At 51.9% G+C, this 23,747-nt stretch overlaps 1 long non-coding RNA gene across 1 annotated transcript; it reads right to left on the bottom strand.

The window, feature by feature from the left end:
- Positions 1 to 823: 823 nt before the first annotated feature.
- On the bottom strand, positions 824 to 20,565 carry LOC131279401 (uncharacterized). Its single transcript, XR_009186726.2, has 3 exons — positions 20,044 to 20,565; positions 1,727 to 1,989; positions 824 to 1,127 (listed from the first exon to the last, which is right to left on the bottom strand). It is a non-coding gene; the product is annotated as an uncharacterized lncRNA (long non-coding RNA).
- Positions 20,566 to 23,747: the final 3,182 nt, after the last annotated feature.

Genomic DNA, 23,747 nt, shown 5'->3' with positions numbered 1-23,747 from the left:
GGGCTCCCAGTCGACACTCAGCATCTGCTGCCAGCCTTGGAAGTGATGCTTCCGGCCTCCGGGCCGCCCGGGCTCAGGCTGAGCTGGGCAGACACGTTCTCTCTGCTGAGCCCTGCCTCAATCGCAGGTTTGTGGACAGTGTAGCGGCTGTTTTAGGACACTAAGCTTTGGGACCGTGTGTTACTCAGCAGTAGCTAACCAGAGCACCCAGGACGGGGATGCACACCCAGATGGGAATGCCTTCAGAGACCCTGGAGAGAGGAGAAGCAAGATGAAACCAGAGCCACAAGAGCCTGAAGAGACAGGAGGTGGGCCTGTCCTGGTGCTAAGCGCTGTGACCGGTGCCTGGCAGGCAGCCCCTTGTGGCTCTGATCCCCGGCAGGACCTTGACAGCAAGGAGACTTGTTAAGCTCTGTCACTTCACCCACATCGTAAGAGGAGTGGATGTGCCACGTCACCGAGCCGCTGAAGCCAATGCCTGGGCGTGGAAGACGATGGCATCTTCTCTGCCTTTCGTCCCTGGAACATCTTTGTAGTGAAGTAGAGGGAAAGAGAGCCAGCGCTCAGCTGGACTTCCGTGAGCCTCTCTCTCCCAGGTGTCTCCCTTCACAGGTGCTAGGGCAGTCACCCGGGCTGACCTGTCTGAGCCACACAGCGTATTCGGGCCAGAGTCCAGCTCCCTGGTGCTGTGCTCACTGCACCACTGTCAACTGAATATCCAGGGGCAGCTGCTTTGAAATGGAAGCGGGGGGCCTGGAATTCCACACCTGTCGGTACCTGGCTTTATCGAGCCAGGGCGGCTGTGACCAACACCACACCCGGGTGGCTCAAACCACAGGAATTTATTGGCTCACGGGTTTGGAGGTTAGAAGTCCAACACCAAGCTGCCGGCAGGCGCAGGCCTTCTCTGAAGTCTGGAGCATGCTGGTGGTCGCTTGCGGCGCCAGCAACTCCATCTGCGCCTTGCTCAGAGGGCGCCTGGCTCGTCCCCTCTTCCGACTTCACCACTGTGCCCCATTTCCTTGATTATTAGGACTCGGATCATACTGAATGAAGGCCCACCCTGATTCAGTGTGGCCTCATCCACTTAGGGCAGGGGTTCTTAACAAGGGGTCTGTGGGCTTGAACTGAAATGAGAAAAAACAGCAACATTATTCATGTGGGGACGTGTTGGTGTGGATGTGATATATGTTTACTATATAACACTCAGTATAGCGTGGGCTTAGAAGGGGTCTGTGATTTTCACCTGACTGCAAGGGGCTCAGAACCCCTGTCCCGGTGTCTCCGCAGATCCCATTTAGAGATGCGATCCCACCCGCGGGCCCTGGTGCCGGGGCCCAGGGTTCGGCCTATCCCAGTGAGGCTCTTGTGTGGGCAGTTTTACTTCTGCAACTCAGTGGACCCTGGGGCACTTTGGGGTGTCTTTTTGCACCCCTGGGTTTGTGGTCGTGCCCCTTCTCTTCCTGGGCAGGCTCAGGGTACCCCAGACCCCTGGGAGCCGGCCGCACCCCGTGGGTCCCTGCACAGCCCTCCCCGGGAGCTTCCTGGAAGGAGAGCCGGGCGCGGAGCCCGCGCGCTTCCTGGAAGGGTGAGTGGGGCCACCTGGGCAGATTCCGGCTCCAGCAGCTGTCAGATCTCCTCACATTTAAGAGCCCAGGTGCCACCCGACGCGGGCCGTGAATTACCCCCTAACTGGTTTCCTGACGGCCATCGCCCGTGACCCCACCTGTTGCACAAAAGGAAGTTTCGGGTTTCGCTGGCGGGCTTGCGTCTGAGGGTTTCTGATGCCAGGGTGCGCAAACGCAGGGGCCTGGCGCGCCGCTGGGCTGCCCGTGGGGCGGTCTGCTGCGTCTGCCGCGCTGCACCCGGGCGACTCAAGACGTCCCAAAGGAGGCAAAACGAGTGTATGGTGCACCACGTGGAGCGCAGGCCGCTATGAGACCGCCGACTTCCAGCCCGGCTTCAGGTCTGCGCCGACTGTTCAGCAGCCTGGGTCAGCAGACATTAAGCACAGCAAAAAAAAAAACGAGGCTGTAAAATGTGATAGGCCGACCTGGCTGGTGAGACAGATGGCGTAGGGTGATGTGGGCACGGCCAGGAAGCGGGGCCTGGAGCCTGCGGTCTGGGTGGCTCTCAGCCCTGTGGGGCAGCCTGAGCTGATAGCCCCCCAGGAGCCCCTTCCCTAGGAAAACCAGGGGACTGACTGCATCTCCCCATCCTGATAGAAGACTGCGGAGGACGAGGTCAGGCCGCAGATCCCGGGGGGGGGGGGGGGGGGGATTAGGAGGTGTTAGGAGGCAAAGACCAGTGGGGCGGGGAGAGTGTTTGCATTGCATTTCCCATTAAAAATGGTTTCGGCCCACAGGCAAGGTCAAATTGCATGGTATGTGCTTGCAGCATGCTTCTGGGTGCCAGAGTTTTGGCCAGCCCAGAAGGACACCAGACAATTCAGAAACAGTGGCAGTGCTCCTGGGACCCCTGTGTGTCTTCTGAGGTCAAGAAGGTCAGTAGAAGTTCTTTTTTAAAAAAATTATTTTCTTGATTGTACAGTTCAATTGCCTTCTTTTTTCCCCTTTTTTGCCTTTATTTATTATTTTTTAATGTTACATTAAAAAATATGAGGTCCCCATATACCCCCCACCCCCTTCACCCCACTCCTCCCACAACAACAACTTCCTCCATCATCATGAGACATTCATTGCACTTGGTGAATACATCTCTGACCATGTGCTGCTCCACATGGTCAATGGTCCACATTACAGTTTACACTCTCCCCCAGTCCACCCAGTGGGCCATGGGAGGACACACGATGTCCTGTAACTGTCCCTGCAGCACTACCCAGGACACCTCCAAGTCCTGAAAATGCCCCCACATCACATCTCTTCTTCCCACTCCCTACCTCCAGCAGCTACCATGGCCACTTTCTCCACCTCAATGCCACATTTACTTCCATCACTAATCACACCAATTCCAGAATAGAGTATCAGCGAGTCCACTCCAATCCACACTCCTCTCCTCCATTCTGTGAACCCTGGGATGGTTATGTCCACTCCACCTCTGTATCAAGAGGGTGTTTAGATTCCATTTGGATGATGGATGCAGTTCTCCTATTTGCAGTTGTAGGCACTCTTGGCTCCCTGGTGTGGTGGTTGACATTCTTCACCTCCATGTTAGCTGAGTGGGGTAAGTCCAATAAACCAGCGTGTAGGAGTTACAAGTCTGTTGAGGCTCAGGGCCTGGCTATCACATGGACAGTCCAGAGATTCAGGTCCCCTGAGTATACACTAAACCCCAGCACCAACCACAGGTCTGGTAAAAGTGAAAGGAGAGGCTTGTGAACAAAGATCACATCTGAGTCCAACTCTATCACACTCAGGAACACAAACTCCAAAGTAGGGCCAACTGACACAGCACTGAACTCCATCTGCCATGACCATAGAATCTGTGGGTCTCTGTAACCCTCACAAGAACCAATACTTGGGGTTGTATCTACTCTACCTGTCTCTGGGACTCTATTGAGGTGTGCATAAGGGTGACCCCTCTGATGACCTCCCAGCTCTTTTCTGGAGACACATAGTCATATAAACTCATTTGTCCTTTCCATTTCCCCCTTTTATTCAAGTCCAAAAAGCAGTTTTTAACACCTGATATTACATGAAGCTGAGATATTTTGCCGGTTTGAGCTGACCTCTCTGTTCATGGTCTTTTTGTAGTTATATTATCGGCTGGTGCTTGGTAGTAATCCCTCAGTGTCAGGGAGGCTTATCCCTGGGAGTCATGTCCCATGCTGGGGGAAAGGCAATGCATTTACATGCTGAGTTTGGTTTAGAGAGTGGCCACATTTGAGCAAAATGGAGGCTCCCAGGAGGTAACTCTTAGGCATCCTGCAGCTCTAGGCCTAGTTCTTATTTCAGGCACACAGGCTCACAAGCAAAGTCATTAGCATCAAGGGCTTGTTGTTGGACCATCATTCCTTATTGGTCTTAGCCATTGCACTTGGGAGATTGTTGCTGTTCCATTAGGGAATGTGACAGAGGTCCCCTGGCCAGGAACTCAGCACTCCCCCAGCCATCGTTCCCAACTGTATTTTAAATTTATTTTTAAAAGATACATAGATCATACAAAATGTTACATTAAAAAAATATGAGTGATTTCCATATGCCCCACTCCCCACACCCCCCACTTTTCCCACATCTACAACTTCTTTCATTAGTGTGGCACATTCAATTGTATTTGATGAGTACATTTTGGAGCACTGCTATACAGCATGGATTATAGTTTACATTGTAGTTTACACTCTCTCCCAGTCCATTCAGTGGGTTCTGGCAGGTTATATGATGTCCTGCATCTGATCCGATCCTGCAGTATCATTCAGGACAACTCCAGGTCCTGAAAATGCCCAAATATCACACCTCTTCTTCCCTTTCCCTGCCTTCAGCAACTCCCGTGGCCACTGTCTCATCAATGGTACAATTTCTTCCATTGCTAGAGTCACAATAGTTCTGTAGTAGAATACCAGTAAGTGTACTCTAATGCACATTTTATTCCTCCATCCTGAGGACCCTGAATGGTGGTGTCCACTCCACCTCTAATCGAGAGGGGGCTTAGATCCTACATGGCTGGAGGATGGGGTTCCCCTGCTGGCGGCTGTAGACTCTCCCAGGCCCTGGTGTGGTGGTCGACCATCCTCACCTCTGGGTTGGCTGCCCTGGTAAGTCCAATGAACTGAGAGTAGGAGCTGCAACTCCACTGAGGCTCAGGACACAGCTGGCACATGGCTGTCCAGACATTCAGGTGTCCTAGGCATACCCCAACGCCGCACCAGCCCCAGGTCCCTCAACTCAGAGGCTGGCACTCAGGCCCCCCCCCCTCCCGCATGCCCGCCTCCGGCACGCTGGGCGGCCCCGCCCTCTGATGCGCAGTGCCTTCTGGGAGGGTGCTCTCAGGTTCCCTCATCCTCAGAGCCTCCCAGCAAGCTCTGTCCCCGGCGATCGCTGACAGACGCAGAGGCCTTGTGGAAGCGCTGGTGTGGCTGAGGACCGGCGGGCTGTGCCTCGCCTCGGGCTTGGGCCTTCTGCCTGGAGAGGCTCAGCGCCAGGAGCCCCTGGGAAATGGAGGCGCCATCAGTGGAGGGATAATCAAAATGTGGTTCCTTGTGGCCTGAACCAAGTCCCCTCAAAAGAGGTGCTCAAGGCCTAACCCCAGTCCCGTGGGTGTGGTCCTGTTTGGCTAAGAGGAGGTCACTGGGTCAGGGTGGGTCCTAATTCAATAGCACTGTGGTGCTTCCAAGATGAGGGGGTTGGGACCCAGTCAGTGTGAGAGGGAGGGGGAGAGGGAGGGAGGGGAGGGGAAGGTGACTGAGAGGGGGGAGGAAGGGAGGAAGGGAGGAGGGGGGAAGGGGGAAGGGAAGGGGAGAGTGACAGAGAGGTGGGGGAGGGGGAGGGAGGGAGAGGAGAGGAGATGGAGAGGGAGGGGGAAGTGGGAGGGGGAGGGGGGAGGAGGGAGAGAAGGGAGGAGACTGAGGGAGAAAGGGGGAGGCAGAGGAAAGGGGAGGGAGCGGAGACAGAGAAGGAGGGGGAAGGGAGAGAGGGGAAGAGGGAGGGAGGGGGAGGGGGAGGAGAGGAGATGGAGAAGGAAGGGAGAGAGGGGGAGGGGGAGGGAAGGGGAGGGAGAGGAGACAGAAGGAGGGGGAAGGGGAGGGGAGGGATGGGGGAGAGGCTCAGAGAGACAGGAAGAGGGAGATGGAGAGAGATGGAGCATGAGAGAGAGAGAGAGAGAGGGAGAGAGGGAGAGAGGAGACGGCAGTGTGGTGGAGGCATAGTCCACAACCCAGGGATTGCCGACCACTGCCGGAACCTTCCGGACTTCTTGCCTCCAGAATGTGAGCCAATGAATTTCTGTTGTTAACGCCAACTAGTCTGGGGAATGGGTGTGGCTCAGTGGATGAGCGCCTGCTGCCCATGTATGAGGTCTTGGGTTCAAGTCCCAGTGCCTCCTAAAAAAACAAAACCAAACGAGAACAAACAAACCCAACAAAAAGCCAACTAGTCTGTTGTGCTTTGTTAAAGCGGCCTTAGCAAACTAAGACCTCCCATAACTGAAGAGCATGTACCATAAAAAGGAATGCAGTCCTGATTCATGCTGCAGCAAGGGCGACCCTGGCAAGCAGCAGGCTGAGTGAACAAAGCCACATGCGAAAGACCACACAGGGGAGGATTCCACTTACATGTAGTGTCCAGAATTGGCGTATCCCAGAGACAGAAAGTAGGTTAACAGCTTCCAAGGGCTGGGGCAGGGGACGGGGCAGAGCCTGCTCAGTGGGTCCAGGGTTTCTTTTTGAGTTGAAAGTGCTTTGGAATAAGATAATGGCTATGGTTGCACAATACTGTGAATATATGACGTGTATTAAATATTGAGTTTAAAATGGTTCAACTGGTAGTATTTTACCATAACAAAAAAGAACAAAGCAGGCCAAGTCACACCAGGCACCCAGGCCAACTCTGACAGCTCTCTTCCTGTTTATGATTTCCTCTTGTGGGAGTATCGGTTTGGATTTTTAAACTGATTTAAACAAGAGAAGACAGACCAGGGAAGCAGCAATCCTGCCTTAGTTTTTCCCCAAGAGGTTGTGTTTGTATGTGTTCCTAAATAGCTCTTATGTAAGACAAGCAATCAAAACTAAATCCAGTGCATCTAGGAGCAAACAGAAAGGGCAGAGCTGTGAGCCAAAGATGATCACACAGGGCAAGAAGGGCGCTTGGGGAAAATTTATAATACAAGATCATTTCATAAGAAACGCGCAAGATTGAAAGGATTTGAGTGAAGTACTGGAGTCATGAAGCTAGAAAAAGGCCACCTAAGAAAATGAAAGAAGACGGAATGAAATAGTTTTGGAATTGTTAAATAAGCTAAAACAAATCAGTAGATATGATGCATGAAATCAAAGTCTGATTCTTTGAAAACAATGCTTCCCTTCCTTGTCCCCCACCCACCTGGCGCTTACACAGGCGCACACACGCCTCTAGCAAATCTGATCAAGTAAGAAGGAGAGGACGCAGCTTTAGAGATGAAGACAGGTCAAGTTTGAGAGGGTACTGTGCCAATTTCACGTCAGTAACTTTGGAACTCCAGATAAAAGTGATCGGAAATACCAGAAAATGGAAGTCAATACAACTGCCTCACGACTCAGAAGAATGCTGAACGTTTCCAAAGTTATAGAAAAAATACGAATGTAGTCATACTTCCGCCTCCATGAAAGACGCCACAGTTGATAGATAAAGTTAATGCAGCCTTGAAGAAAGAGTCAATTCCCACATTATTTAAAATTCAGGGCCTTAAAAAAGAAAGAAAGAAAGAAAAAAGAAGGTTCGCAGGCAGGAAAAAAATGTCTAGGACAAAATAAGAAAACTATTTTCTAACCCCACTTGTGACTATGGCAGAGCAACCACTCCAGCTCCTCTCTGAGAGTCAGAGATTTTCTTTTTTCCTACAGAAATAGATGAAGAGACGCTGGAATTGGGGGCCGCAGATGCAGCTGCAGCTGGGAAGAGTGAGAAAAATCCAACATGCCCCATGGACAGAGGTTCACTACCCCTCTTAAGCCTTCAGAGTGTTGGCCAGGCTGGTATAAATAATCCCATTAAAAGACAGGACTGCTTCTCCGGAGAAACTGACCCAAGAGAGGAGTAGCCATTTGACCTGCTTCTTAGGCTGTCCATTGGAATGGCCAGGGCCTTGCCTGACTACCTGGAACTCTCTACAAGTTTCCGATTTCTTTGCATGTAAAGTTTGAAAGACAAATATTTTCAAAAGTATCCAAAACGGACACATAGTAAGTATAATATTTAATGATGACACTTTGGAAGCATTTCCATGATGGCCAGGAAAAAAGACAACAACTAGTGTGCCTACTGCAGATGCAGATATTTAACATTGTTCTTGAGGTTCTAGCAAGAACAGGAAAAAACAAGACGTCAATCTTTAAAAGAAAGAGGCCCAATTCCTTCCATGCAGAAAGCCCAAGACAATCAACTGAAGGGATTTGACGTCCTAAGTGATTTTAATTATGTAGCTGGATGCAAGATAAATTTGCAACACCTATCAGTTTTTCACTGTCAACAATAACCAATAGAAAAATGTAATAATAATAATGAAAGGATCTGTTGTGGGTTGGATTGTGTGTCCCCAAAGGATATATGTTCAAATCCTAGCCCCTGGTACCTGGTACTGGGAAATAGCATCTCGGCAGGTGTAGTCAAGTTAGAATGAGGCCATGCTGGGTTAGGGGACCAACTTGTGTCCTTATCAGAGGAGAGAACTGGGACAGGAGACACACGGGGAGGACACACGGGGAGGCAGGGGCTGGAGTGATGTGTCTACAAGCCAAGGAACGCCAAGTTGGCCAGCTACCACCAGAAGCCAGGAAGAAGCAAGCAAAGACTCTTCCCTGGAGGCTTCAGAGAGGGCATGGCCCTGCTGCCACCTTGATTTTGAACTTCCAGCCTCCAGAAAAGGTGAGAGAATAAATTTCTATGTTTGAAACCACCTGGTCTGCAGTAATTTGTTACGGCAGGCCCAGGAAACTCATGTAAGATCCTATTCACATTATAGTGGAAAACTGACAGTATCTTGTAATAAACTAAAAAGGTATGTGTGACACTTATACACGGGACACAATAGTCCTTTCCTGAAAGGTACAAAATGGAGAAAGGCATTACATTCTTGGGCGGAAAGACTGAAAATTGCTCTCTCACTTTTTCCAATTTAATATGTAAAAATCTCTGCAGTAATAGTTGGTTTGGGGATATGAGCACTTTATGTAGTTTGTAGAGGGCCATTTGTCACGATTTAACAAACTAGAAGCTTTGATACCCTGCTAGTACAGTAATTCCAGTTTCAGGAGTCTGTCCTACAGAAATAATTGCAACTGATTTTAAAGACTCCTGTTCCAGAAATTTCACGGCAGCATGGTCTGCAGTGGGAAGTAATTGAGGGGAAAAACCACAAGTCAGCATAAACAAGGGTTGGTAATACATTATGGTGTATGCAGACTCACGAATTTGACTCATTGGTGAGAATCACGAGATGGCTCTATATGTAACTTGCACGGGAAGATAGCGAGGATACAATTTTAAGTGGTAAAAGCAGGTTTGCTTGGAATACAAGGGCTGCCATAATGTTTTTTCATAGAATCAGACAGAGTCAGGTTGGTGGGAGGTCCAGAATCCCTCTCGAGGTGTCTTCCCTTCCCCCAAACAGTCAAGTGGCTCCAGGGCTTGTGTGAGCAAGCAGGGGCTGTGCCGCCCTCCCGCCACCTGGCAAGGGCAACCCTCGTGCAGCTGTTCCCGCTGAGACGGTGGTCAGGCTTGGCGTTAGGGTCTCGGCTGGGTTCAGTTTGCCCCGCCTGGCCGCCTGCTCTGGCCACTTTGGACATTCCAGGAAGGGTGACCCGGGCGTCGCCTACTCGCTCCTTCGCAAGCACACCTGCAGATTCAGGGCTGGCTTAGGCCGCTCGGCTCTAGAGGACCCGTTCTTCAGAACACCGCCACAGTCTGGCCTTGCATCCCCAAGCCCAGACTTTGTGGGCCGCAGTGGGCCCGGCATTTCCTTCCTCCCCTCCCCGTCTCACTCCTGTCCATGCCCTGCCAACTGAAAACCAGGCATTCCAACCTGGGTTCTCTCTGCTTTCCACCTCCATCCTTTAAAGACAAGCCCTTGGGACCCTTCCTGTCTGAAACATAAAGCCTCATCGCCATCATTGACCCAGCATTTCAGACCCCAAAGGCCTGCTACTATGCTGTTCTTAGGGCAGCCTTGACACCTGGCGATTTCTTTTGGGCTCCTGAGCACCAAAAGCTGGGATGTGTGTGTCTGTATACATTTTATGGCTCATTGCTCCACCAGTGAGTCACCTCTGTTCAAAAGTCACCAAGGGGATGCTCTGATGTTTCTCTAAAGACAAGGGGGAAAAAAAGACAAGATACAAGTCCAACATTTCATTGGTCATCTTGCTATCAAAAAAAACACAACAACAAAATCCAACCCCCATCCCTCCCAACACACATACAATGTTCACATACTTTTAAATAAGTTGAAAAAAGATATACGCCGGACAGCTAATGGAATAATTTCCAGATTCTAAGAGTAGGGGAGGGAAGTGGATGTGGCTCAAGCAACTGGGCTCCCACCTACCATATAGGAGGTCCAGGGTTTGATGCCCAGGGCCTCCTGGTGAAGGCGAGCTGGCTGAGCAGAGAGCTGGCCTGTGGGGAGTGCTGGCCTACACAGAATGTTGCCCAGCACAGGAGAGCTGGTGCAGCAAGATGACACAACAAAGAGACACAGGAGAGACAGTAAAAGACACAGCAGACCAGGGAGCTGAGATTGAGTGCCTCTCTCCCACTCTGGAAGGTCCCAGGATCAGTTCCTGGTGCCGCCTAAAGAGAAGACAAACAGACACAGAAGAACACACAGCAAATGGACACAGAGAGCAGACAGCAAACACAAAAACAATGGGGGGGGGGGCGGAGAAATCTTAAAAAAAAAGAGTAAGGCGAAGAGTTCCTTTTTGCTCTATAAATGTAATACTTGATATTTAACAAATATGTGCTACCTCTGCAGTTTAAAAACTCAACAAAACTAATAATTTATCAGCATTGACTAGGTTACACTGTGCTTTTTATGGATAAAAAAACCCAAAAACCAGTGTTTGGGATACAGCGATTTAGCTAAAGTCAGACAAAGCCCTGCCCTGCTTGTATTTTAGAGATATAGAAGATTTCAACTGATTTTTCAAGAGGCTAAAGGAGAATTATTAACTTTTTTTTTCAACTAAAGAAGCAAGTATGTAAAGATTCTTAGAATAGTCAACGTTTTATGATCTCTGCAACAAGGGGAATTAATTACTCAACCATTTGTGCTTTCCATGCTGATGAAGCCACAGGTACTTTGAATCCTAGTGTGGTTTACATTCATAATTGAAGGCAAAAGTGCAGCACCAGTTAGAGGTTAGTGCAGATAAAAGAGGTCATTTTTCTTGTTCAAGTTCACAGACCCCTTGAATTCTTGTCACAGACCCCCTTGAATAAATTCTTTGAAGTGAATTAGCAACTTAATTAGTGAATTACATCAGGATAGAATTCCGGGGAACAAATTTTCTTTAGTAAGATAGGGAGGTATGTACTGAAATGAGTTTAAAAAAAAGATGTTTCCAAAATAAAGGTGGATAGAAGAGGCACTGTCTGAAAAAATTTCCCAAAGGACATGGCCCCAAGTTGACTGAACCCCTCCCAGAATGCTGGCTGAGGGGTGCAGTGAGACTTGGAGAAGAAGTGGCTTCTGGAGAGAAGTGTGAAAGCCTTGGAGGAAGGAGGTAGAGTTTTCCTTGAGAAGGGCAGGTTTTATGGGTCCAAAAAAGATATGCTCAAGTCCTAACCCAGGTCCCATGAAGGTGAGTTTATTTGGAAATAGATCCTTTTTTTAAAGATTTATTATTTATTTACGAAACCCCGCTACTCCCGTTGTTTTTGTGCTTGCTGTCTGCTCACTGTGTGCACTTCTGTGTCTGCTTCTCTTTTCTTTAGGCAGCACTGGAACCGATCCCGGGACCTTCCAGAGTGGGAGAGAGGTGCTCAACCTTAGCTCCCTGGTCTGCTGTGTCTCTTACTGTCTCTCCTCTGGGTCTCTTTTTGTTGCATCGTCTTGCTGCATCAGCTCTCTGCACAGGTTGGCACTTTGCATGGGCCAGCACCCTGCATGGCCCAGCTCGCCTTCACCAGGAGGCCACGGCAATCGAACCCCGGACCTCCTATGTAGTAGACAGGAGCCCGATGGCTTGAGCCACATCCACTTCCCCGAAGTAGCTTCTTCGAAGATGCTTTTGGTGAAGGTCAGGATGGTCCTAATCCAACATGGCCGCTGTCCTGTTGGAAGGTGAAATGTGGGCACAGACGTGGAGGCCACATGGCGGTGTGGGCAGCCACAGCTGCAAGCTCAGGAACACGGAAGGTGGGAGAGGCAAGGAAAGCTTGTCCCCACAGGGTCCCGGGAGCCTGGTCCTGCCGACACCCGCTTGTAGGCGTCTAACTTCAGAACTCTGAGGCTACGTTTCTGCGGGGTCAGCCTCCGAGTTGTGGTACTTGGTGACTCCAACCCTAGCAAACAAAGACAAGCAGGAAGGCGGTACCTGTGCAGCCTCTTTCGACAGAAATTTGGGATGACTGTGACACAGAAATGGGCCACGCTGGGGTAAGCCCCAGTCCTAAGCCAGAGCCACGCTGGCCCCTCCTCACTTCCTGGGGGCTTCGCCCCGCTCTTCCAGGCTTCCTCCCTGCAAGGACATGCCTCTCGTCCCAGAGCAGACCTCAGAGGACAGGGATGGGGAGGCAGGCATCCTGTGGCAGAAGGAGCTGATCTGCTCATCACTGAGCTGTTCCTACAGCGGCCTTCCAGCCCAGATGGGGAGGAGAACGTGGCCTGTCCTTCTGAGATAGTGACGGAATGCATCGCCCCTTTGAAGACTGGGAGGGAGAGTGGGATCTGGGGGAGTTTTAATGACCTCACCCTTATATCACTCTTCCCCTTGACTTTGGAATTTTTGTCTTGCTGGGGAGGGAGGTGGTGCAGGGACAGGTGGGCCAGCCCGAGGTGTCCCTGGAGGCTCTGATAACACCAGGGAGTCTTTATTTGGCACCCACTGTGGGATGAGCTCACCAGGAGATGTTTGGCGACCTCAAGGCTGCAGGGTATTTTTCTTACTTCCTGAGTTGCCATGATTAGCTAGATTCTCCCCACCCCAGGGAACTGCAGGCATCACCTGAGCTGAGAGGATCCTTTAGATTTGCCAGCCTGCCGGGCTCGAGCCTCACAATGACGACTCCCACGTGACCGGCCTCCTGGGACTGAAGTGAGAGCCCAGTGAGCTCATATGACTGGCCAATATCACGTGCTGTGTGCAGGACATGTTGCCATTGTCATCCCCAGTCAAGGGACAAGGAAAGTCTGAAACCTGGCTCTTGCAGAAGCAGTGGTCCTCCAGCGTCAGGCTTGGTTGTCAGGTGGACGCTGTCATCCCCGCTCCTGACAGCTCCAGCACAGGGCAGGTGTGTGTGCATGCGGGACAGGGAGGATTTGGGATTCTGCGGACATTTGGGGGCTCAGAAAGCCTAAAAACCCCATCACGGGGTCAGCCAGCGTGTATTTTCACTTAGAAATTGCACAGGAAATGTGTTTAAAACTTTGGGGGTCAGGGGAAGCAATCTGGATGATTCCTTAAAAAATATAAAAATAAAAATAAATAAAGCCCACGTTCAGTGGGAGGTTGCATTTTGGTAAACTCCATTCCGTCCGGCTTCCTGCCATCTCGTGAGAAAGCCAGCAATGGACGGTGTCTGCCCGACTCTGTTTATTCAGCGCTTATTTGACGTGCAGGGAGTTTGCACAGCTTGGCCAAGCGGCGGGAATTACAGTGATCCCCTGCCTTCTGCGGTCACCGGGGGCCAGTGAGTGTTGTCCAGCAACATGCTCCTCTCTCCCGCCCACAGTCTTTCTCTCAACATTCGAACATTTGTCTCCCGCCGGCTCCATGGGAGCGGTCGACGGACCTCCTTGGAGAGCCCAAATTCTCCATCACCCAGGCCACAGGGCACAGAGCCGCTGCGCAGCTTGGCTCCCTGGCGGATGGATGACATAAGGCCTAAGGTGGTTCAAAGAATATTTCAAGTTAATTTCTAAAACAGCAGATATCCCTTTTGACTCTTGAAATTTGCTGCATTATTTTATCAGAGAAAGATCCCCCCCTCGGTGCTTTGACTCATTTGGGCTTTGGAAATCCATTTACTCTTCGTTCTAGAAGAGCTGAGTTCCTGGCATTTGGGTTCTAGGGCAAGCGATTTTATCTCTTTGGAGTCAATGTGTTTCCCAGCTGGATATCAGCTGAAGATCCTATTTGTTGAAATCCTGAAGCTTGATCCTGTGGGGGTGAGCCCACTTGTGACTAGGACCTTTGAAGACGCTATGATTCGTTGAATCGGTGTGGCCATCATCCATATGGCAGAAGTCCTCATAAGAAAAGGAAACTGGACATAGAAGTGGAAGCAGAAGAGACACAGGAGGACACCAAGTGATGGAGGCAGGGATGCAGCCAAAGCACCGAAAGAATGTGGCCGGCCAGCCCCAGAGCCCCCCGGACAGGGGAGAAAGCGTGGCCGTGAGACCCCCGTCTTGGACTTTCCCTCTTCAAGACCGGGAGGGGATGGGTTCTTTCAGCCAGTCCTTTGTGTCTCTGTCAGAGCATCCGTGGCAAACTAAGACCCCATTCTCTCTCCCAGCCCGTGCTGCAGCTCATTTTTCCATAAGGATGCTTTCTGCATTTCAGGTGTGCGGTGGTTCTTGCTTGTCTCTCAAACCAAAGGAGTCAAGCTCCCGGTCCCTAGAGGCTTCCGGCTCATTGGTCTGTGGTGGTCTTCCCAGAGCATGGCCCGGCCAAGCCCACTGCTAGCTGCTTGCTGCATGGCACAGCCACCTGCAGCCCCGAGGGGATGTGTCCCGCTCCCAAGCGGCTGGGCCTTCCTCCCCCGTGCAGCTTTGCCGTCCTCTGAGGCCACCTTCCTCGAAGCTGCTTTCTCTGTTACTCAGCATCTTTACCGTCGCATTTCCCTCCTCCGTGTCCCCTTTCTGGGTAATCGTTCTCTTATCGTGAGATGGCAACTCTGCGAGGAAGGAACTGCGAGGCAACTCCTTCCCACCTTCCGCCTTTGAGCCACCCCCGCCGCTGACACCGCAGGCCCTCATCTGTCAGCAGCTGTGGCTGACGGTGGCTCATCACCGCGGACTTTCCAGGGACAGAATCCCCTCTACGAGGGTGGCAGCAACGAAGGGTATTGAGAGAGGATGGTGCCCTCATCTTAGGAGGGCCCCCTGATCATGGAATCCTGTTGCTTTCAAACTCCTGTTTATCAGCAGAAGCCTTTCTTTAATGCCCGTTGTGTCCAAAAGACAAAAGCGGAGCTGCTCTGGTTAAGGCTGAGGGGCTGCAGAGCCCTGCCCGACTGCGGGGTGGGTTTGGTTAAGTTCTAACATCCCTCGGCAACCTCCAGACAGCCGTGCAAGTCTCCTGGGTTCTCCAGAGGAAACAGGCTGTGTGTCTGAGCAGTTCACCCTCCTAGACAAAGGGGCTCAATATGGATGTATTTTTTCCTTTTGGGGCTTAAGGAAACAACATTTGGATATGTTTTTAGTTGGAGAGGAAAGGATCCTTTAATGAAAATGCCTTTTGTGTGCCCCTTTCCTCTTCTCTTGTGTTTTCAGGGAAAGTTGAAAAGGAAGCAATTATTTTGCTATTTTTGATGAGCTACTTTTATTGTGCAGGTGGAGGAAAGGCTTGACCCAGGAAACAGCCAAGTGTGTAAACAAACCGTCCCCATCTATAAATAATTCCCTCCGGCATGACTCAGGACTGGGGGGCCGGGCTGCTCCAACAATTCAGGGATTTACAAACCCTGTTTTGATCAAGGAAACGTTGCAAAAGCAGCCGGTAATTATTCACTCTCCGTTTCTCAGTAGCCTTTGGATGAGAACTGGCCACGTTTTCTTTGACAGCGGATCGTGCTCCACGTCGCTGCTGATTTGGAACGTGTTCTACCGAGTCCCTCCTTTCTTGGAACACAGCCCTGGAGCCAACGGGCACTCCACCTCCATCCAAGTGCCCAGTGCGGGTCTGGGGCCAGATAGAAGCAGGTTCCACCACCCGGATCCTAATATCATGAGCATTATGATGCCCTCCTGTTGCCCTGAGCAACTAGATGGCTGAGCTCGCTGATTGGGAGACCTGCCCGCCCACAAATTTACCTGTTGTTTGAGAACAGCAATTCTTTCTAGAAGGAATCGTGTATTTTGCGTGAGTTTTACTGTAAAAACCTAGAAGGTTTTGGTGGAAGATAGGATCAAAAGAAAACGTTTTTTTCCTTTTCCTTTCCCCTGAATCCTTTCATGGGAATTATTTTTCCAGAAAATTCTGCTGTCCTTCGGGGCTTTTGGAACAAGGAAAGTGATTTAACGTCTCCCAGAGACAGTTCTCCCATTCCCTGGCTCTCGGCCACGTCCTGCGCACACCCTCCTCCACCTGCTTGTCTGGTTCTGAAGACAGCAGGGGTGGGGGTGCTGGAAGGTAGACGAGCAGAGAGCACAGGCTCCAGGGGAGCGGGCGACCCTCACGCGTCGGAGCCCGGGGCAGAGACCACCGGGGATGGGAACGCGCTCATGACTTCCCCCTGGCGGCTGGGTGCCTTTGGGCGCTGGTGGCCGGTGGAGCCCCTGCCTCCTTGTTCATGAAACTAAGACTCTAAGACCCAGCGCTCCCGAAGCACTCCCTGCTCTTCCGTTCCTTTCTTCTCATCTTCCCTTCTTTGGTTCTTCCGTCCCTTTGTCCCTTTTCCCTTTCCTTCTAATCTCTCACCATCTCCTTTCCCCGCTTTCAATATCAAAGGGGAGCCCTTAAGAAAAAAATGCCCAGCCGCAAATATCTCCACAGGTCAGGATCAGAAAAGCAGATGTGGGAAGCAGGAGAGCTCAGTGGTCGAGCACCTGCTTCCCACATAGGAGGGCCCCAGTTCCATCTCTGGTGCCTCTTATTAAAAAAAAGCAAACGACTCTAGGACAAGGCCACACTCCCTGGGGCAGGTGGAAAGGACTGGTCGCACGGGCTGGGGTCTGAAAAGGGCTCGTGTAGGATTTCTTCATTGGAGTGCTCGGACCTTCCAGGGGCTGACGGATCAAATTCAGGGCATTTGTGAACACGGGAAGAGAAAAAAGTACATCTTCATTCGCACGAACCTCAAACTGCACCTTAGCATTTCCTTCAGCTATGGTAGAAGTCACAACCAACCTATTTCTGAAGGACAGTTGTGACAGGTCTGACAGTTTCCCTGAGGCTCGTCATGATTCACCCTGGTAGCTAATGATGGGCCTGAATTATTATTTAGTGTGACGATCAGTAAGGATTAGACATGCTCGCGGCTAGATTTTGGAAAATATTTTTATAACTCTAGTTCACTCTGACTGGCGTCCTTCGTTACACCAAGCGCTTTTCTTTACACAGTTGAACGCGTTATTCTGTGAGCGTGTGCAATGGCTCCACCAGGCTGCTGCGAGGCCCATGCCACAAATCTCAAGTCCGCCATAGCCAGGTGGGCCAGGAGCACACGAGGAGACAGGTTTTAGGCAAAGAAGTATGGAGACCCGGAACGGGCCGGTCCCTTGGTGTTCTTTCCAAGTGATGTGTTCAGAGAGGGGAGAGGCTCGTTTTCTATTAATACAAATTGCCTTACCTCCTTGTACAAAATCGTGATGTTATCACATCATTTTACCTTAAATGGCATCATCTTTCAGTGCAGTTTTCCAGAAAGTACGAGTTTCTTGCTCTCAGTAGGGATAGCATTATATAGATGGCTGGAAAGACAAATTCTAGGTCCAAGTATGTTTGAAAAGTTCTTCCCACCCCCACCCCTCGTCCCAGGTTTGGGAACAGTGAAACATTGGCTACTTCTTGAGGGACCATTTTGGAAGTAGAAGCTGATAGTCGGTTGATAACGTTGTCAAAGAATTTAGAAGCTCATTGCAGATGGACAACTGCCAATGTACTGAGCACTTTAGGTCACGGGAGAGTTTCCCGTGAACGACTTCTGGAGACGGTGCGAAAGGAGAGAGAAAGCAGTGAGCGGACCCTCAAGGACAAATAAACACACGGTCCCATGCAGTGTGGCTGCAGACGGCCACATGAAGTGCCACGGCCCCTCACGGGACGATGTCAACTCAGGTCCTCCTTGCTTCTCTCCGCACTCTGCTATTTCAGTTTCCATGGAAAAGAACACTTCTAATCTTGGTCCGTTAAAACATAGACTTTTGAAAAGAGGTCTCGAACAGAGTGGGCCAAATCTTCCTGTATTTTTAAAATTTCATAACCAGAACACAAAATCAACTGTGCACTAGAAAGTTTCTTAGAAACAGGCAGAGCGGAAGCTGTTCCACTTACTCATTCATTGCCCCTGCCTCTACAAAGCCTCCGTTTCAGGAACAGTTGGCTGGCCGTTGTCAGTTTTGCTTTGTTTCCTATTCTCTAATTTCTTTCTGATTTTTTTTTTGTTTTACTGAACCCGAAACCTGGGAGACATATGAAACAGTTAAAATGTTCTTAAACTGTCCGTGCCTGCCCAGCAGCGCCGCTGCGCAGGAACCCCCAGCAGAAGCCCACCGCCTTGCTCTCTCTTCTGTGCCGAGACAGCCCGCCTGGGCCGCGAGGGTCAAGGTGACTCGGGGTCACTGTCCCTGCCTCTCGGGAAGGGCCCCGCGTTCCACGGTCAAGAGTCCGCGTGTCAACCGTACCCTGGACACGGAGTGACAGTCTTGCGTGGCCTCTTTGGGCAGCGCCGGCCCTGGGACGGGGCCTGGCCTGAGAGCCCTGCATGGCTTTGGGGGGGCCTGCCCCTGACCGAGCGCGGTGGGTGGCCGGCTCAGCAGGCCGTGGTGAGGGGCCGGGCGGCTCCGGCCACTGCCCTTCAGGAGCAGGCTCTCCACCTTCCTCTTGATGTCACTGCTCGCCGCAAAGAGCCGGTCTGGGATAGTCCCCTTGACACCTGGAGAGGTCGAGGTTTCGGCAGGTGGGGCGATCTCCCAGCGTTCCACGGGTGGGGGGCGGCTCAGACAGGCTGGCTTCAAAGCCCCTTGATGACCAGGGGTGCTGTACCCCCAAGTCCCCAAAGGCTCAGGGTGCAGTGACCCTCGAGGTCTGTTGTATGCAGTCGGACATGCACAATTCCTAGCTTGTCAGCGCTGGGCAGGACCTTCAAGGCCACTGCATCCCAGGACGCTCTCCTTTGCAAAGCCTTTCGTTCCTGGCCCCACCCCTGCCAGATTCACAACCTCCTTTCTTTTGATTCTTGACCCTTTGTACAGATTTTCAAAAAAATAATCTATATATAAATTTATTTATTTTTAATTGTATTTTTTTGAAGATACATTGATCACAAAAAATATTACACTGAAAAATATAAGAGGTTCCCATATGCGCCCCCCCCAGCCCCCTGCCACTCCTCCCACATCAAAAACCTTTCATCATTGCTGCGAAGGTGCAGATTTGCTTGCACCTTGGTTCGGGCAGGGCGCGTCCTTATCCTTGCTAGCCTGCCGGCCTCTCTCCCGCTAAGCGGGGGTACCTGCAGGGCAGGCAACCACAACCGTGGCGGGTTGTGTGGGGACCCCGCTTGGGGCACGCTTCTGACGTGGTCTGCATCTGCTGGGCTTGGACCCGCTGTCAGCAAGATCTCTTGAAGGGGTCACTTCAGCCAAGGGGTGGCCCACTGAGTCAGGCTGGCCCTTAAACCAGATCCCTGGAGCCTTGACAGGCCGAGTGCAAGCCAGAGAGAAGCCCCGGGGAGCAGCCGGAGGCGAAGCCGAGGCCCAGGCCTGCAGCCAGAAAGCAGCGCCGTGAGCGCGCGCTTCTCCTGATCTCAAAACCCTGGCCCCCCAAATCCTTACTGTCTAACCAACCCATTGCACACGTGTCTCAGCAACCAGGAAACCAAAACACCCATTATCTTTTTCATCTTGGCATCCACAGCACCCACGGGCACTCAGTACATGTTTGTTGAATGACTGATCCGTGGAAACGGAGTCCCCGAGAAGCAGAGTGACTGCCTCGCTCAGGAAAGCAAAGTCGTGAGTGACCGAAGATGGAGCTGAGCTGGGGCGCACTGCACCCGCGTGGAGTAAAACTTGGGCACCTCGGGGCCATTTGGTGGCCTTGTCAAGGAGTGAGGACCTTTGCTGGCCCTGGGGGGTGGAGCCCGCCCCCAGGCACCTGGCTCCCTGGGTCTCTTTTTGGACCTTATCGTTCCCAACGAGATCTAGCCCCGATTTTTATCAAACAGGCAGGAGGTGGTTTGACACGAAGCCACAGACTCGGAAGTCCTGGGATTTGGACTCTGATCGCCAGGCGGCCGTCGGACCCTGGGCAAGTGAGGTGCTCTCCCTGGGCCCCCGTTTGCTCACCTGCAGATGTGGAGGTGGCGGCGATCCCTGGAGTTCGGGGGCTTGTGGCCGTGGCCTGGAGCTGGTCGAGGGAGGCGCCCACGTCTCTGCAGACAGACTTCGAGCCCCTGGCACTGCCGCGCTCGCAGCCGGGCCCGCGGGAGTTAGTGCACAGGCCCGAGGATTGGGCGCCACGCCAGGTGAAGCCCCAAAAGGTCCCCGGGCCCGGGAGCACAGGACCTCAGGGGGGGAAAGTGAGGAGGCGTTAGGAGCGAAAGCTGGGTGGGAGGGGTGGGTGCTGGGCCCGTGCATGGTTTTCTTTGCCCGTTGCCCCTCATTTACTTATAATCAAGTACAGCTAATCCCACTTTGCGCATGTGTTCCACCCCCAAAAGGGCTTCCTCAGCTCGGACTTTGCACGAGCAAAAACAAACAAAACTACCAGTTCTTTCTTTCTAACATCCCTGTGGCCTCGGAGTGCAGAACCTTTGAGTGGCTCCCACTCCTTTCTCTAAGCATAACAATTCAGAGTGCTTCTACCCAACCCAGCACCCCGACGTAGCACCCCGCTGAGCTGGCACGGAGCAGAGCAGGCAATCCACGCCTGGGGTGCTCCGTGCCCCTTCTCGTGTGTCGGCAGGCCCCGCCTTGCCAGCTTGGCCCCCTTGGCCAGGTGTGCAGGGGCTGGGGCAGCAAGGACAGGGCCGGGGGCAATAAACCAAGAACGGGTGGGCCAGCCCCCCAGAGAGCGGCCTCGCTGTCCCTTGGCAGCCCCGGCATGGCGCGGCCCTCAGTGGCTGCGCGCGGGAGCCGTGTCCCTTTCCCTCTGCCACCGGCCGGGCTGAGTGTCCTGCAGATGCGTCCCCCATGGCGTGCCCCTCCCCTCCCTCTGTGTGTGCCCCGTGGGCCCCGTGTCTAGACGGGGGCCAGGTGAGGGGTGGGGGAGCCAGGAGGAGACGGATAGCCCAGGCTGGGGGCTACCCTTCCCTTGAGGCCGTCTCACCTGCCAGGTGGCCTCTCCCCAGGATGCTTCTTGGGGGCCCCCTCCTAGCCACGCCCCCTCTTGGTGACAGTGGGCCCCTCCCATGGCCCCTTGTGATACGTTTGTAAATCGACCCTCTGTTCATCTGCCTGCTCCTGGAATCCTTAGCGCACCGGAGGAACAACGTGTGCATATACTGGAGGGAGTTCAGATGCGATTAATCCCAAACTCCGTATGACTCCCTCCAAGGGGCCATGACATCCGATTCTGGGCTAAATCCTGCACTTAATCCCCCCCAATCCCCTCCGCCAAACACTTGCTTCTTAGTTTGCTCTGCTCAGTCCACAAGTGCTTCGATGCTCAAAAAACAGGTCAAGTTTCTCCCCTTCTCTGCCCCCGGCCCTTTGCTCCTGCTGTTCCCGTCTTCTGGAAGCTCTTACGGAGCTCCAGCCCTCCCGCCTCTCAGGCTTCTGACAGTCTGGCATCTTTAAACCTCTCTCCGCCCCCGGGAGAGCCACACTGACGCTGCCCGGCGCAGGTCACGCCGCCGTCAGCCCTGCGCGATGGTCCGCTCCGCGCCCCCATACCCTGCTATATTATTCGTCGAGGCAGGTATCCCTTTGTACCTGTGTCGGGGCTGCCGCCACAAGTCAGCACGAACTGGACGTTTTAAAACAGCAGGACCTCAGCCTCCCAGTCCAGGAGGCCCGCGGTCCAGGATTGAGGCCTTCAGGGTTGGGTCTGCCTGGAAATGCAGGGAGAACCCGTCCGTCCGTGCTTCTTCCCGGCACGCCTGGGTGCTCCTCGGCTCGGAGGACCCTCCCTCCAATCTCACATGGACCACCGCCCCCCCCCGTGTCTGTGTGTCCTTTGTGTCTGTTGTGAGGACACTCATCCAGGGTGGTCGCATCCCCAGCCTTGCCATAATTACACCCGCAAAGACGCTACTTGCAGAGAAGGTCCCGCTCCAAGGTTCCGCGGGCCCGAATCTGGGGCAGCGAGAGCCCACGCAGCCTGGTGCGCGCCCCTGGAATTACACCCCTCCACCCACTCTCGTTTCCCCACAGGCACGCCCGTCTCCAGAGACCTTGTCTGCTTGCTTTGCTGTCTCTTTACCACCTAGAGTAGCACTGATGCCAAGGTAGGCGCCTGATGAATATTTGTCGAGGGGATAAATGAACAAAATTTGTGTTCTGCTCCAGGGTCAAGAGTTCTGAAGGTTGAAAGCAAGGAGCTGGCAGTATAAGTGAGAAGTGTTAAAATCCACATTCTGCAAAGGAGTTCAGCTTCTAAGGGGAGAGCCCCTCGCTTTCTCCGGTTCCTGTTTTTCGTGGCTGCTGCACTAGGAAAAAAGAAAACAAAACCAAGCAAAAACCCCATCCCCTTCAAGTTCGTTGGAAAGGCTGTGGAAATGACAGAGCTAACTAGAAAAATAACAGCGCAGTGGAGTCCCCCACCTTGGTTTGCGCGGGGCCCGCGTTCTCTTTTCGTTGCCCGCGTAGAGGAGAGATCTTCTGCAGGTTCGAGGAAATCGCCCAACTGCTGGCCATTTTATGCGCTTTGTTTTCCTTGCTAATCTCCAAGGCGATGACCACATCCCTTCTTTTTGTCATTTTATCTGTGCTCCTCGAGAAGTTCACAGGAGTAAAGGTTAGCAATCTGAGCGCGAAGCCGGCAGCCACAGAGGATGTACTTCCTGTTGGCCTTTGCCTTGCAGTTCTTCAGTGATCTCTGTGTGTGTCTGTGAGTGTGTGCTATTGCACAGAGTTTGAGCCAGATGAGGCTTTTCTCTTTCATTTTAAGAAGATAGTTAGCATCGATTTTCATTCATGTGGGCTCTTTTTTCTGAGGTGTTTTCTTTTACAAATTAATTTATTATTTTTTATTTTTTTAAATTTATCTATTTATTTTTAAAGATTTATTTATCTCCCTCCCACCCCCATTGTCTGTTCTCTGTGTCTATTTGCTGCGTCTTCTTTGTCCACTTCTGTTGTTGTCAGCAGCACAGGAATCTGTTTCTTTTTGTTGCATCATCTTGTTGTGTCAGCTCTCCGTGTGGGCGGCACCATTCCTGGGCAGGCTGCACTTTCTTTCGCGCTGGGCGGCTCTCCTTACGGGGTGCATTCCTTGCGCATGGGGCTCCCCTGTGCGGGAACACCCCTGCGTGGCACGACACTCCTTGCGCGCATCAGCACTGCACATGGGCCAGCTCCACACGGGTCAAGGAGGCCCGGGGTTTGAACCGCGGACCTCCCATGCGGTAGACGGACGCCCTAACCACTGGGCCAAGTCTGCCGCCTATTTTTTATTTTTATAAACACTTTTCTGTCCTCTCTCATCTCCTCCCCTCCCCCAGTAACCTCTAATTTGCTTTATATCTCTGAAAATTTGGTATTTCTAGTCACCGCTTGTAAATGATATAAAATTTTTACCCTTATGTGTCCTGCTTAGTTCACTGAGCATAATGTTTTCAAGGTTCTTCCTTATTGCAGTGTGTTTTATAACTTCATTTTTCTCCTTTGGTCAACTAATATTGCATTATGTATATGCACCACATTTTGTTTATCCATTTATTTGTTGATGAATCTTTGGTTTTTCTCTAGATTTTGCCTATTGTGAATAACGCCACTATAAACACTAGTGTACAAATATCTGCAACCTTTTTCTGGATCATCTTGGGTTTGTTATTCATGTCTTTCATCAGATTTGGCACGTTTTCAGCCAGTATTTCTTTCAATATTCT

This window comes from Dasypus novemcinctus, chromosome 8 (assembly GCF_030445035.2).
Source record: "Dasypus novemcinctus isolate mDasNov1 chromosome 8, mDasNov1.1.hap2, whole genome shotgun sequence".
Taxonomy (NCBI): Eukaryota; Metazoa; Chordata; class Mammalia; order Cingulata; family Dasypodidae; genus Dasypus; species Dasypus novemcinctus.
Note: the sequence above shows the minus strand (reverse complement) of the source record. Positions and strands in the feature narration are given on the sequence as shown.